Raw genomic sequence first — 13,932 nt, 5'->3', positions numbered from 1 at the left:
GGAGTGGAGCAGAAGTCAAGGGCACGAGAGTAGGCGAACAAGCTCCAAAAAGTCTCTCTCGCTGCATTATGTTTTTCTCCCCGCTTTTCCCTTTCGCTTGCGGTTGGAGAGAGAGAGAGCAGCAAAATCAGACGCAGACGCTTTACGATCTGCTTTCATTTCTTACAGAGTTGTCTTAATCAATTTCCATAAAGTTACAAGATCTTTAACTTCTTTAGACCCGTCACTAATTTCATCCCATAGGGAGGTTCCGATAGCATTCCAGGTACTAAGCTCAAAAGCTGTACCCACACTAATTGAAAGGTTTCTGTCCTTGCTTCATTAGTTTTTTAGCTGATTTATCATCATCAATTACCATATCCCATAATACGTCTCCTAATCTACGCCATTCGCTCTCCTTAAATAATAAATCCGGATTCTTAAAGCATCCCTTAATGCGACCCAGCGCGACTAACCCCGAAATTTGCTTAATGCAGTTTACTCCCCGCTTTTCTAAAAAGCACTGTAATAATTTTAGGGCTACTTCTTGATCCATTGCCGGCCGGCTTCTTGATACTCCTGGGTGCTACCTTGATTAAGGCACCTCGGTTAAAAAGTCTTTGCAGCCTTTTTCCAGTAGCCCTCACTGACGGCGAACCCCTTTTGGACGGTCCAGGCACGAGAGTTAACACACCAACCAAGACGATCAGCGTTCGGTTAATCTTTTGCCCCCCGGTCGCTGCTACCGGTGCTTCTCAGTGTCCGTCGCTCCAATTCCCCTTTCTTCGGTCCCCGTTCGGGCGCCATTTGTTGGAGCGGCGGAGGAATGCACATAAGTCGACCCAATATGAGTGATAGAAGTGATTCAACTTTATTTGCACGGATAGCTCATATTTATACAGTTTGTGATAATTATGCCTACTAGTCCTAATACGATTGGTACATTGCTAATGTTTATTCATTACTAAAACACACCCACTTGTGGTTGGCAGCTACGCGTGTTCAGTAACTTTCTCATGAGAACTTCTTCAAAAGTTACTTGTGAAGTTATGCCAAGGTCACACCGTCCCTGTCTTTCTCCTGATAACAGCGAGACCAGCTGTTGTTTTTCTCCCAATATCAGTAAAGCCAGCTATTTTCGGCCAAGGCCTAGTCTTGCTGCTCAAACTGACGTTCTTTCACACAGAACTCTGCTCGCACAACTTTTCCACAGGCCCATGTCCTTTTTCAGCAAGCCACTTCCCAACACCCTCCTGAGATAATCTATACCAAGGATGCATGGGGCCTCTGGGCCAGTCGCAATGGGGTGTTTATGCCACTCATTCCTGGTTAGACTCATTTCAGCTTCCAATACGGTTAGCTCTTGGGATCCCCCTGTCAACACCAGAGATACAGATGGGTTCTGCCCCTTTATAACTTGATGGCATTAGGGTACATTGTGCACCAGTGTCCACTAGAGCCTTATATTCCTGTGGGTCTGATGTGCCAGGCCATCGAATCCACTCGGTTGTCCCTCTCCTCCACCTGGCTGGAGGCAGGGCCCCTCTAATCCTGGTTAGAATATCCGTTACTCACTTTCTGCACACGTGAATCAGAAGTCCCTTCAAGGGGATCAGAAATGAGATCAGCCCATCTACTGCGTCTGGGGGACTGCTCACGGGAAACTGGAGCAGCAGTTTTCCAAGAAGAATTCTCTTTTCTGGTTGCTTTTTCTCGCAACTCCTGTACCCGTGCATCCAAGACTGAGGTAGGTTTTCCATCCCACTTCCTCATGTCCTCTCCATGGTCACACAGGTAAAACCACAGGTTAGCCCGTCGAATGTACTTTCTCTCTCTTCTCTCTTGGGCAGAGGAACGCTTACTCCCAATAACTGCGATGCGGGCCTGTACAGGTGAGGAGGAGGACAGATCCACTTTGAATTGCTGGAACTCTCGGGACAACTCCTCTACAGCTGAGACACAGGCCCGTAGGGAGGAAGAGAGACTTCCTTCGTATTACCAGAGTTGGACAGCCAATTCATCCACCGTTTGTCCATAGCCTTCTCTCCAGGACATTACTGCCAATGAGTTGGCATAGGTTGGTGGTGCACTTCGTAGAAACTTCCACCACATGGGTTGTGTGCATTGACTTCATCTGGATCTGTGGGTGACTGTGCATTTTCTGGATCATTATAAATCACCTCCAGCATGGCTAATTCTCTCAGGTACTGGATACCTCTCTCCATGGTGGTCCACTTGCCTTGGTGACATGTAACTTCATCCCTGAAGGGGTATCTTTCCTTTACACCTAACAGAAGTCGCCTCCAGAGGCTGAGGACTTGTGTTTTTCTCCCAATTGCCTTGTTGATGCCCCCTTCCCTAGACAGAGATCCCAACTGCTTGGCTTCCTTACCCTCTAATTCCACACTACTAGCCCCGCTATCCCAGCATCGGAGCAGCCAGGTAACAATGTGCTCACCTGGGTGGCGGCTAAAATCTTTTCGCATGTCACCCAACTCACTCATGGATAGAGATTGGGTAATTATTTCAGGTTCTGCCTCTACCTCCTGTTCTCGCGATGACCCTGGTTCATCTTCATCTCTCACTAAGCGAACTGATTTCTTTGTGTGTTTCTTTTTCTGTACAGGGGCGACTGATACTGGCACAGGTTGGTTCTCTGGTTTAGCTGAAGTGTCTGTCACCGGGGTAGGGGCAGCCACGGTGCTTGTTTTCGGGGTAGGGGCATCCACGGTGTCTGTTGTCGGGGTTGGGGTAGCCACGGTGCCTGTTGTCCTGTTTTCCATCTTTTCTCCCTGAGGGTGCTGTCTAGTATCAAGCAGTGTTTGGTAGATACTGGCCAGGGCCCAGCACAATGTAGTGAGTCGTGTGTCTCTGGGATAGCCACAGCATTTTTCTTTCAAATATTCTGTCACTTCATGAGGGTTCTGTAGTTGTTCGGGAGTGAACTTCCAAGTCACTGGCGGTGAGAAGTTCTCTAGATACCTGCCCACATCCTCCCACATGCCGTGCCACCCATGAGTATCCAGCTTTGGGGGAGATCTCTGAGTGGTACTCTTAAAGAGCCTTTTTGTAGCCCTAAAGAAGACCTGAAACATATTCAGGAGGCATAGCACTAACAGCACACTGGCTTGCACATCCCAAGGATATTCAAAATTCTCAAAAGCTGTTGTAATTAGTCAGAAGGAGAAAAGGGAGGTGAACGGACGGGGGGAAGTATCCCCCCCCTAATTTCCCCATGGATTGGGTGTAATTACCAATAAAATCCGACAGAAGGCGGCCAAAGTATGGAAATGTTATCACTGCCTCATACAGATACCAGCTTAACCTCATGACCAGTGATGTAATCATTTCATAAGTCGACATTGCCCAGTACAGCAAAATGATAATCCCAATCACTCTCCCAGAGATGAGATACGCAACTACAGGCAATACATAGAGCATATAAGAGCTTACAAAACGCCACCATGTAAACAAATGAAACAACATTGTGACTAACATCTATTTATCTAAGAAATGCGTTTGGCAAATTTGTTTCAACACACTCTGGCCAGCTCTGTCATTATCTCAACCCTTCTGCCCCACGTTGGGCGCCAAAAAGGACTGTCGTGGTTTCAGCCCGGCCCGTAACAAAGGACCACGCAGCCACTCGCTCACTCCTCTGCCCCCCTCTGTGGGATGGGGAGAAGACGGAGGAGAGAAAAAGAAAAAAAAAGAAACTGGAACCTCGAGGGCTGAGATAAAGGCAGTTTACTGGGACAAACACAAAGAGATTACAACAACAACAACGGCACTAATGAAAAAGTATACAAAAAGAGTGATGCACAGTGCAAGTGCTCACCACCCAGGACCCGACGCTCCGCCACTTCCCCCACCGAAAACCGAGACCACCCCCCCGTCCCGCTCCCCATTTATATACTGAGCATGATGGCACATGGTATGGAATAGCTCCTTGGCTAGTCCAGGTCAGCTGCCCCGGCTATGCCCCCACCTCCCAGGTTCCTGTAAAAATTAACTCTATCCCAGCTGAACCCAGGACAATGAGGCAGCTGAGAACAGCATTGTTTAAGCTTTAGCTAGAAATTGTCTTATGGATGGTTGTATTGCTATCTCTGGATGGTATGAGGTGATTAACCTTCTAATTTAGGCACTCAAAATCAAATTATATGAAACCTGCTTGCTTTTGGCATTTCTCACCATATTTTGCAGTATCTGAATACATGTTGGATATTAACAATCCCATGTGCTGCAGCCCAGAGATGATATGCCGTTACAACAGAAACGTGCTGTTATCAAGCAGTGATGATTCAGGAGTGTCCCTGTAAGATGTCTCAGTGTTGTGTGACAACATTGGTTGTGGTCTTCTGGTGCAGTCCCTAGGCAGGATCTTGTGGTGACATGATACAACCTCACTGTCAGATGCTATTTTGCGAGAGTCTCATAATATGAGAACTGAGCTTTGCAGCCACTGGCTGATAACAAGGAAGTTTGATACCAACTGATGAGGCTTTTTATATTGTGAGGCTTGCTCATAATGTTCCACTGTATTGCTGAATCCATATTTAATCATCTTGCATGCCTTGTGCAACAAGGCCATGATCCCAAATGAAGCCTGTGTAACAAGGAGTAAGAATGAAACAGAGTACCTGTTATTTATATCTTCCTTTTATTTGAAGCACCTTAATTTCGGTAGAGAAACATTTAATAGACTCCTAAAATAGCTCTGGAATTGTGAGACAACACAAGAATAAAATCCAACTACAGCAAACTCCCTGGAAATGAATTTGGTTCCGTTTTAAAAGCACTGCTGATGCCCAAGTGAGTGGAGGAGGAACCTGGTATGTAGAAATGTAGTACATTCATGATAGGGGACAGGTTATAATGGAAAGTCCAAAAGGCTGCATGCTGTGTCAAGTAGTGGGAAGAGGAGTGCTTTCTGCCTCTGTATGCATTATTAAGAATAATAACCATCTAGTGGGTGGAGAACTGGAAGAAACTTTACTTGGTGACTCTCTGCCTTTAGTACTTTCTCTTTATAACAAAACTTGAAGTTGAAATATTTGAAGTTAAATGAGTAACATAAAATAGCTGGAAATTGTTTCTGCTTGGTTGTAAGCGCCCAGTTAATTTCACAGTGGAATTACGGATGGTTTGTCACTGCTTTTTATCACTAGCATACATTCTTTTATTAAAACTGAGGATCAGGAGACTTTACCTTGCTGTTACCTTTGGTCCCTGGCTGAATGATTTCAAATTATGAAGTCTGTCCAAAGGGCTGTGGTGGGATGCCCAGCCCAAAGAATCATGGACATCAGAGACTGCAAATAGCTTAGGGGCAGGGGGCACTTAAAGCCAGAGAACCTGAAGGTTCATTCCATGTGTTAGTTCATGCATTGTGCAGTGGGGACAGACTTCAGCTTTTGCTGCAGGAATTCATTGGTGAGTAAATGAATTCTACTCAGTTGGAAATTCTTGGAGGAACAGGTGATGTTTCCCAGAGCATTTGTCCATGCTTTAGATCCAGATCTGGATTTTGGATTGTCTGCTCCCTAAACACAAAGCTTAAGGTTACTTGGATTTAACTTGTTAAGTATAGGAGCTTGCCGAGAAATTCAGAAGCAGGCTGATTTGATACAAGTCTGGATAGTAATACAGGGTCTGGATAGTAATAAAAGTTCTGGATCTTGGTTCACACCCGGCATTTTTTCTCTGGCCAGTTTCTGTTTCCTAGGCTATGAAGTTCTCAAGCAGTGGACTGTCATTGCTGTTTTAGAGGGTAGAATGTGTAGGCAGTATTTGTTGCACTGTCACTGCTTCATTCCCATTGAGTAATGGCATCCTTCCTTCCCAAATGTCCTGAGCATTTGCAGTTAAGAGGCAAGACTCTTCCTAACATTTTTCTGGCAATATGACTGGGAACACTTAAACATCCATCACAGTCCACACAGTGAAACTGCAGGGTAAAGTTACCCATTCATTCACCTGCCTACCCTCCTGTCCATGGTCTTTGGGACTTTTTTTATATAAGCCATTATGGAGAAAATAACATCACCAAGAAAGTAGATTTACTGATTTATTTTTTTCTTTTTTTGGAGCAGCAGTCTCACACAGTTAGAGATATGACATGTTTGACTTGAGTAGACTCATTCTGTCTGTCTCCCTCTAGATTCTGAAGTACAGCTTCATCATATTTGGGTCTTTTCTGTCCCAGTGGTGCATCTGCTTTCATTTTTGTTTCAGCTGCATCTATGATTTTTCCTGAAGTGTCTGTTGATGAGACATTTGGCTTTGTTCAGTTACCTTTTTCACTGTCCTAGATGTAGGCATTTTAGCTGTTTCTAATTAAAGTCACAGGAAAACAGCAAAAGATGCTAGCAGTTGCAGCATTGTTATCTCCTCATCACTGGTCTGTCCCTACACCTCCCTCTTACTCAGGCAGTTCTTACTGGCCTTTTCCTCAGCTTATGCATTGTTAGCTGGTTCAAGCAGATAGCCTGTATGGTGTTCCTGAGGAGGTAATCGCAATTTTCTGAAAATTCCCCATTTCCCTTACCTACTGTAGTGTGAATTTTTGCCTGTCAGCCACCTCTCCTGTTAAATGAAAAGATACTCTTCTGGGAGAGTCTGTGGATTTCAGCTGCTCCAGAACTGCATGTTTAAAAAAAAAAAAGAGAAAAAGAAAAACAGTTGATCTCTGAGGTACCTAGGACCAAACTCTGGATTATAAATTGATATAATTTATGGGACAAATAATGATAGAGACAAATCCTGACTATGCATATCAGTACTTTGACCTATTTAATAGAGAATTAGCCAAGTTAGGTGGGTCCCACTGTTTGAAGTGCTTGATGGTCTGTCAAAGGAAGGATGTCATTCAAAATTTGTGGCATATCCTTGGTTTTCTGTATAGTTTTCTCTGTATCATCTTAAGTACTTAGCCAGAGTAGGTTGCCACTTTGTCCTCCAAATAGCAAAGGAGATGCACACCCTCTGGTCTGTCACTTTTTAGTTTCCTAGAATCATAGTAAGATGGTTCAGAAGACCTCAAGGTAATTCAGTGTGTTCTTGTACCCAAAACAGGATCATGGAGAGTGAATCAGGCCCTTCCTCTTTGCAGGCTGTGATCAAGGACTGCCCATAACCTACCCGGAGAACCACATATGTGTGTTTATTACCATGGGGATACCTGGTTCTCAACTTTGACATGGCTCAGAAAGGAAGAATGCCTTGATTCAGATTGGCAGCTCCATACGTGTAAACTGAATGATGCCCTTTTTACAAGAACAAATTAGTCATTCTGAAAACATTGACCTCTTAAACTATACTGTGCCTTCATAGGATGTATGTGCAAAGGATGAACCTTTGTCTTGAACACAGACTGTAAGAGGCAGAGCTTTGCTATCCAGCCAGTTAGTGCTTGTTGCTGAGAATGGCAGCCCTCAGCTGCATTTCTTCCAGTTTCTGGTTTCACATACTGTGTACAACCTGCTGCCAAATGCGAACATGTTCCTTTGTGCCTGAGAGTTAATGGAAGCGCACTCAGCAACATACAAAACACATTTACACTCATAAACCATAGATAATACCATTTGGTGGTGACATGCTTTTTTAATGGATAGATGAGTCATATTTCCATGCCATTTGTCTAAAGTCCCTGCCTGAAATTCATGGGCTACAGGCAACCGAGGTAATACGTTTTATGTTAAAAAACTCTCAAAACCTCAGAAAACTTTCTTGTCATCTTTGGAAGTTGGCTCTCACTGAAGTGAGAGGACCTCTTTGTCTACCTGGAAATATCCCTTCTGCTGCCTCTTCAGAGCCAGCCATGCAGAGCTGTTTGCACCATCTGTCTTGGGGCAGGACATTGTAGAGAAAAGAACTCAGTAGCACTTCCAGCTGTGGCACCTGTGATCCTCTTAAAGAGGGACAGGCATTCCTGTCTGACCCCTACTTGCTTTGGGCTTCACAGAGGGAAAATGGGGCAAATAAAACCCCTTTTACAGGTTCTAAGTTGGAATGTGCACTGTATTTCCAATTAAAGCCTATGCCACAAGGTACGGCACTAATTTGTTTAGTTGACTAAAACTGGCCAGAGTTTGCCCTTCAGTTAAGTGCATTTGACTGTAAAACTAGACCAATCCAAAGAAGGGAAGGAGAGTTACATATGTAGTTACATATACCTTTTGACCATTGTGCACTTCTTAACAGTTTTTTAGAATAATTCCCCGCTAGTGACCTAGTTGCTGAACTTAAACTTGTCTTTCCCCCAGAAAATGTTACTGTGCATATGGGCCTTCAGATAATTCAGATTACTATGTCAGTATCTATTCACATGGCTTAATTTGCAGTCTGGTCACAAGCCTTTGGTGCCTGTGGCATACCTTTCACTGATACTCAGTCCAAGTTTCCTGGTTTCGTTTCTTTATTGTGTAGAAATGCTATGGCAATTATCCAGGTATCTCCACATTACTTTGGAATTGGCTCCTAAAATGTGGCTATTGGAATTGGGAATTCAGAATTCTGGTAGTCTTGCTCATTGTAGTGCCTCTGTTCATACATCTTCATGACTATCTTCATCCTTCTTCCTTTGTCTGTTCCCCACTTGATGGCAGTACAGCAGCACTTACGGAAACAGGGAACGCAGAAAATCTTCGTGTTAAGGCTTGCACCTCAGCAGCAGTGAAAATACATCCTTTATGGTAACTGCTTACTTTAACTACTATGTGCCTTGTTTAAGCTAGCTACATCTCTGTAGGTTCTACCTACAAGGCCACAGCTGTGAGATTTCAGTAATGTGTATGTCCTATTTAACTTGGTCTTCCAGAAACTACCATTTTAGCTGCTTGTTTGTGTTTGTAGTAATATTACCTTTATACAACAGGCAAGACTCTTTAACAATTAAGGTGATGTCCCAGTGTCCTTTAATTTGTGAAAGCAATGCATGTAAAACAGCATTTAAATTTTAGAAAAAGCTAGAACTTAATCTCCAAGAACAAAGTCACAGAAAATGTAGTAATTAGGAAACTAGAGCCATATCAATGACTGCAGTGGATCACTTCGGACTCTGTTTGGCAAACCTCAGTGGTGCATACCCTGTTGTCAACTCAGTGTAGTGGGATCTGAGACACCTTGAAAACAATCTTTTTCTGTTTCTGGTGCTTTGATCCTTTGTGCTTAATTGATGCTTACAAGTGCTGGAGACTATTTGAGAGTCCAATGACCTCTTTTTCCCCTTTAATTTTCTCATTTTAGTTTAAAACTGGCCTGATACACTATATAAATAGTGAAACTGTTTACATACTGTGTTCTATTCCAGAGGATCACTAGGCGATTTTCAACTTCATACACTTGGCATTACTAAAATAAAGCTACTTTTGACATAGATGTTTACGGCTGCTTTGGCTGAGGTTATAAACACAAATCTGGACTCCATGAAAAAGTGCCAGGGGGATCTTTTATGTCTCAGGAAAGATGATGAAACCTTTCTTCTAAAGCTTTTTTTTTTGGAAATGGTTCTTGCTGCAAAGCATGCTGTATATATACTGCCTACAGGTGCCTTAGAAGGATAAAAGTTGAGGCTGCCCTGTGAGCAATTTGACACTGAGTCCAGGAGTCTAATTATGTCAAGCCTGATGATGAGACTCTTAAATCATCCCTTCTGGCCTTTTAATTAAAGCAATCAGGCATAAGACTGGCAGCAGAACCACTGATGGAGAGCATTTCCAGCTAAGGCTGAAAAAGGAAAAAAGATGGTGCAGAGCATGGGAGAAGCAACCTTAACTTGGTTGGGCTCTTGTGATTGTAAGGAGGTAGATTAGGTGAGAAGTGACATTAGAGCGAGGATTCTCAAGAAATGGAAGTGTTAAAGTCTAAGAATAATCTGCAAGAATGAAACGTCCTGCTTTTACTTCTTCCTTTTCATTTAATGCAATCATCCTGTCCATGTTCTGTAGTACTTACTCTGTAGATAAATGTTTGAAAATAAAGTTCTGTCTTTCTGCATTTTTTCTTAGGTATCCTATAACCGTGGAAGGGTGCAGTTAAATGCATGAGGTGCAGTCCTAAAAGCAAAGAAAAATATCTCTTTCTAGGGTGAAGTACCCTAGACTGGGTTTGAACACTTCCATCATACATGTATTTGTACTGGGTCTGGCTGGGATGAAGTTATGAAGTTAACTTTCTTCATAGTAGCTCATTTGGTGCTTTGCTTTGTGTTTGTGACTAAAACAGTGTTGGTAATACTGGTGTTTTGGCTACTGCTGAACAGTGCTTGTACAGTGTCAAGGCTTCCCCCTGTGACTAGGCTAGCGGTGGGCAAGAGGTAGGGAGCGGACACAGTTGGGACAGTGATCTGAACTGAATAAAGGGATATTCCATACCATATGATGTTGTGCTCAGCAATAAAAGCTCAGGGAAAAGAGAGGGAACATTTGTGGTTATGGCGTTTTTCTTCCCAAGGAATTGTCATGTGTGGGGAAGCACTGCTTCCCAGAAAGTACCCGAACATCTGCCTGCCTGCTGATGGCAGGATGTGAATACCTTGGTTTTGCTTTGCTTGCATGCACAGCTTTTGGTTTTCTTATTAAACTCTCAGTATGTCTATCCATGAGCTCTTTGTCTGCCTTTGATTTCTTTTTTTGTGTTTTTATTTTTTTTTTATTTTTTATTTTTAAATCCCTGTCCTACAGGACAGGAGAGCAGGCAAAAGCAGGATCGGTGTTTGGTTGCTGGCTAGGGTCAACCCACCACACTACTGCATCCTTCTCCTAAGGATTTTTGGCCAGGGTTTTTTGGGATTTGTAATCATGCTGCCTTTTTCCTTCACTTTGCCTAGCTTTTGCCACTATCCTTCACTCCCACATAAGCCTGCCTTCAAAACAGGATCAGATTAAATTGATGAAGCTGTAAACAGAAACAGAAATTAAAAAAAAAAAAATTCCTTATGGACAGGATGGTAGAAAGGAGAAAAAGGAGAATATTCAACTGTTTTGACCAAAGAAGGTGTGATGACACTCACTAATGTCTCCTGAGGATTCTAACTATGACATATGTATTCCTAAGCAGATAGGTTTTGAAAAACACATGGCTAAAAAAAACATCTGGATCTAGAGGTGTTTTGTGGATAGCTCTTTTTTCTGTAGCCGGCTGCACTGGAAACCTGGGTCTGAGCATTAGGGGAAAAAAAAAGATCTGAATCCAAACTTTACAGCTGATACTGTTATTCCCAGAACTGAATTTGGATTAAAAGATGCAAATGAAATTAGAGTAGGTTGCGGAAGTTTGTTTCTGTTATGTAGAACTTGGTAGAATCTGCTTTACATTTTGGAACAAGTCAAACTCAAAGCCATTACTAGCAACTTCAGGAATTTAAGATGAGCATGGAGATTCTCTTAAATGGAACGAACACCAAGATCAAAAAATGACAAAAGAGTTGATGTTTTGTTTGTCTTCTTGTTTCCATACATCTAATGTAACTTCTCTGAAGTCTTCCCCTTCACTACCAGGACAAGAAACCTTTCTTTAGAAATACAACATTTGAAATGTCCCATCTTTCCCCAGGAATCCATAACTTGCAGATTTTATTTAAAAAATTAAGAAGGAAATTAATAAAAGAAAGCAGGTAAAATGGCAAAGCAAAAGGACAAAATTTGATGTGAAAACATTAGGCTCTTCTTAGACCTGTACACACTGGAGTAGCTGACCTTTGCCTAGATGCATAGTTCAACATTTCAGGGTTAATAGGGTCACTGGCACTGGGAGATTCATTCTGGGGAATCTGTGCTTGTTTCTATTGTGCAGACTCTGTCCCAAAGTACGTACACCAGTGTTTGAATTTCTACTGTTACTAATTTCACGTGGTGTTTCATCTCAGTAGAATGAAGAAACTGTCAAACCACGAATAATGAATAAATTTGTTCTTTATGATTATTTTTCTTCTCACTGTAGTGAGATTAATAATACATTTGCTTGCGGCTCATGCATCATCTTGGCTACTAAAAAATGAAACATCGTGCACTGCAATTTTCCTTCCTGCCCACTCTTCCCTTTGTTCCCTAACAGGGACCATTTTGAATGTCTTCAGTTCTTGAAGAGCCCATATCTTAGGATCACACAGGAGATAGAGTTCTGAAATTTGTGTGGATCTCTTAGAAGGTGTCACAGGTCAGACAGAGTAAACAACAAACCATAGTGGACCTGGATACGGGATTTTTTTCAAGAACTAATGAGACTAGGGATTTTCTCTGCTTGATTATCTCACAAAATCACTTGCTTCCCTCCTCAGTTGCAAAATGGAGATCACCGCTGGTCTGGAAAGGTGAGGCAGAAAGTGCTCTCAAGGCTCGAAAGAGCAAGCAGCATAAACTTTCAGCGTATAGTAATGTAAATATGCATAATTATGAAAGCATCTATCTGATTTATAGACAAAGTGGTTGAAAAAAGTGTAACCTGATCTCTGGAGATATTCCTCAGACTTCCTCATGAGGTTTGCAAGTCTTTCTGCAAACCTGAAGAGTTTGAAACATTAATGCCCTCTTTGTGGTATCTTGTTCCTTTCTTCAGGTCTCTTCCGCATCTCTTTATTTTGTCTTTATCCAGGACAATAACTTAAAAAAACCCAAACAGACAAAATCAGTACATTTATTCTGCTATGTTATGTCTTATGTTCATTTAGCTGTGGTTATCTCCATTACTATTAGGGAGCATACTTCTGGATTAAACACACTTAATTTTACTAACACTGTTAAGGTTATTGCTGGAACAGAACCCCAAAGCAGTTAACTAGTTTTAATGAATTCAACAAGCCTGTTAATGACTGGGTATTTTATTTGTTCAATTTTGAAAGGTATGGGACTATTCTTCAAGGTCACTGATGAATTATTGGCAGACCTGAGAATAAAACCTGGTTCTTGTGGCTTCAGTCTTGGGTTTAAACCAAATAATATCTCTGTCCTTTTCTGTATGTATGCAGTCTCCTGACTGCTCAAAATATTACTGACCTCTAGCAGAACAGAGCAGAGGTTGTATAAGAACGTTGTATTTCTCAGTCCTTTTATAACTGCATCCTATACATAGAACAGATTCTCTTTCATTATAAGGAATTTGCCTTGGTAGTAGGATTTGTGAAGCTTAGTTTCTCTTCAGATTGCAGGCAAATATCTGTTAGTTGATGTGAATTTTGTTAGTTTCAGGATTAAAGAGTCTCAAACTGCCAAAGCAAAACATGTTCCAAATCCAAATTATTTCAGCAAAGCAGAGTGAAGGCACTACCTTTGCATCACAAAACAACTGCAGTTCTTTGGAAACTGGTTCCAGGCCTGTGATCCTTCCTCTTGATGAATGTGATCAGAATCTTGAGTTTGAATAAAAAAACTTAAGAAATCAGTAAATTCTATGCAACTTAGGGTTTTGGAATATATTACATATGGCATCCACGAAGCACAACAGATAATTACTTCCAAGGAGCTTTCTGAAGCAGATCTGCCAGTGAGTATAAATTATAACAGGTATTTCCCAGTCAACTGTGAATAGAGCTTTAGGTAAAATACATCTTGGCTGTTAGGCCTGGAACCTGGCTGATCCACAAAGCTAATCAGGATTTGGTAATGTTAAAATTTAGGGATTAGCAAAAGCAGCAGCTCATCTGGTGGAAGTTCATTGGCTGTAGAACATCACAAAAATCATCCACCTCAGGCAATACTGAATTCTTAAAATGCAGTATGAGTAGTGTGTGATGCCAGGATAATGAGAGGTTTATACAGGTGTTTTCCCACTTGCCAGGTTAGTTTTAATTGCCATATGTAGAAGCCAATTTGTGTTAAAGGGAAAAAGCAGCATGAGCCAAATTCAGAGGTGACATAAATAGCGTGTAATTTACACACAGCTACAGTGGTGTACGTGCACCGCAGTCCTACGTGAGCCATGTGCTGAGGGGCACAATAGCCAGTCTGTAGACTG

Source organism: Accipiter gentilis, chromosome 22 (assembly GCF_929443795.1).
Source record: "Accipiter gentilis chromosome 22, bAccGen1.1, whole genome shotgun sequence".
Lineage (NCBI taxonomy): Eukaryota > Metazoa > Chordata > Aves > Accipitriformes > Accipitridae > Astur > Astur gentilis.
Note: the sequence above shows the minus strand (reverse complement) of the source record.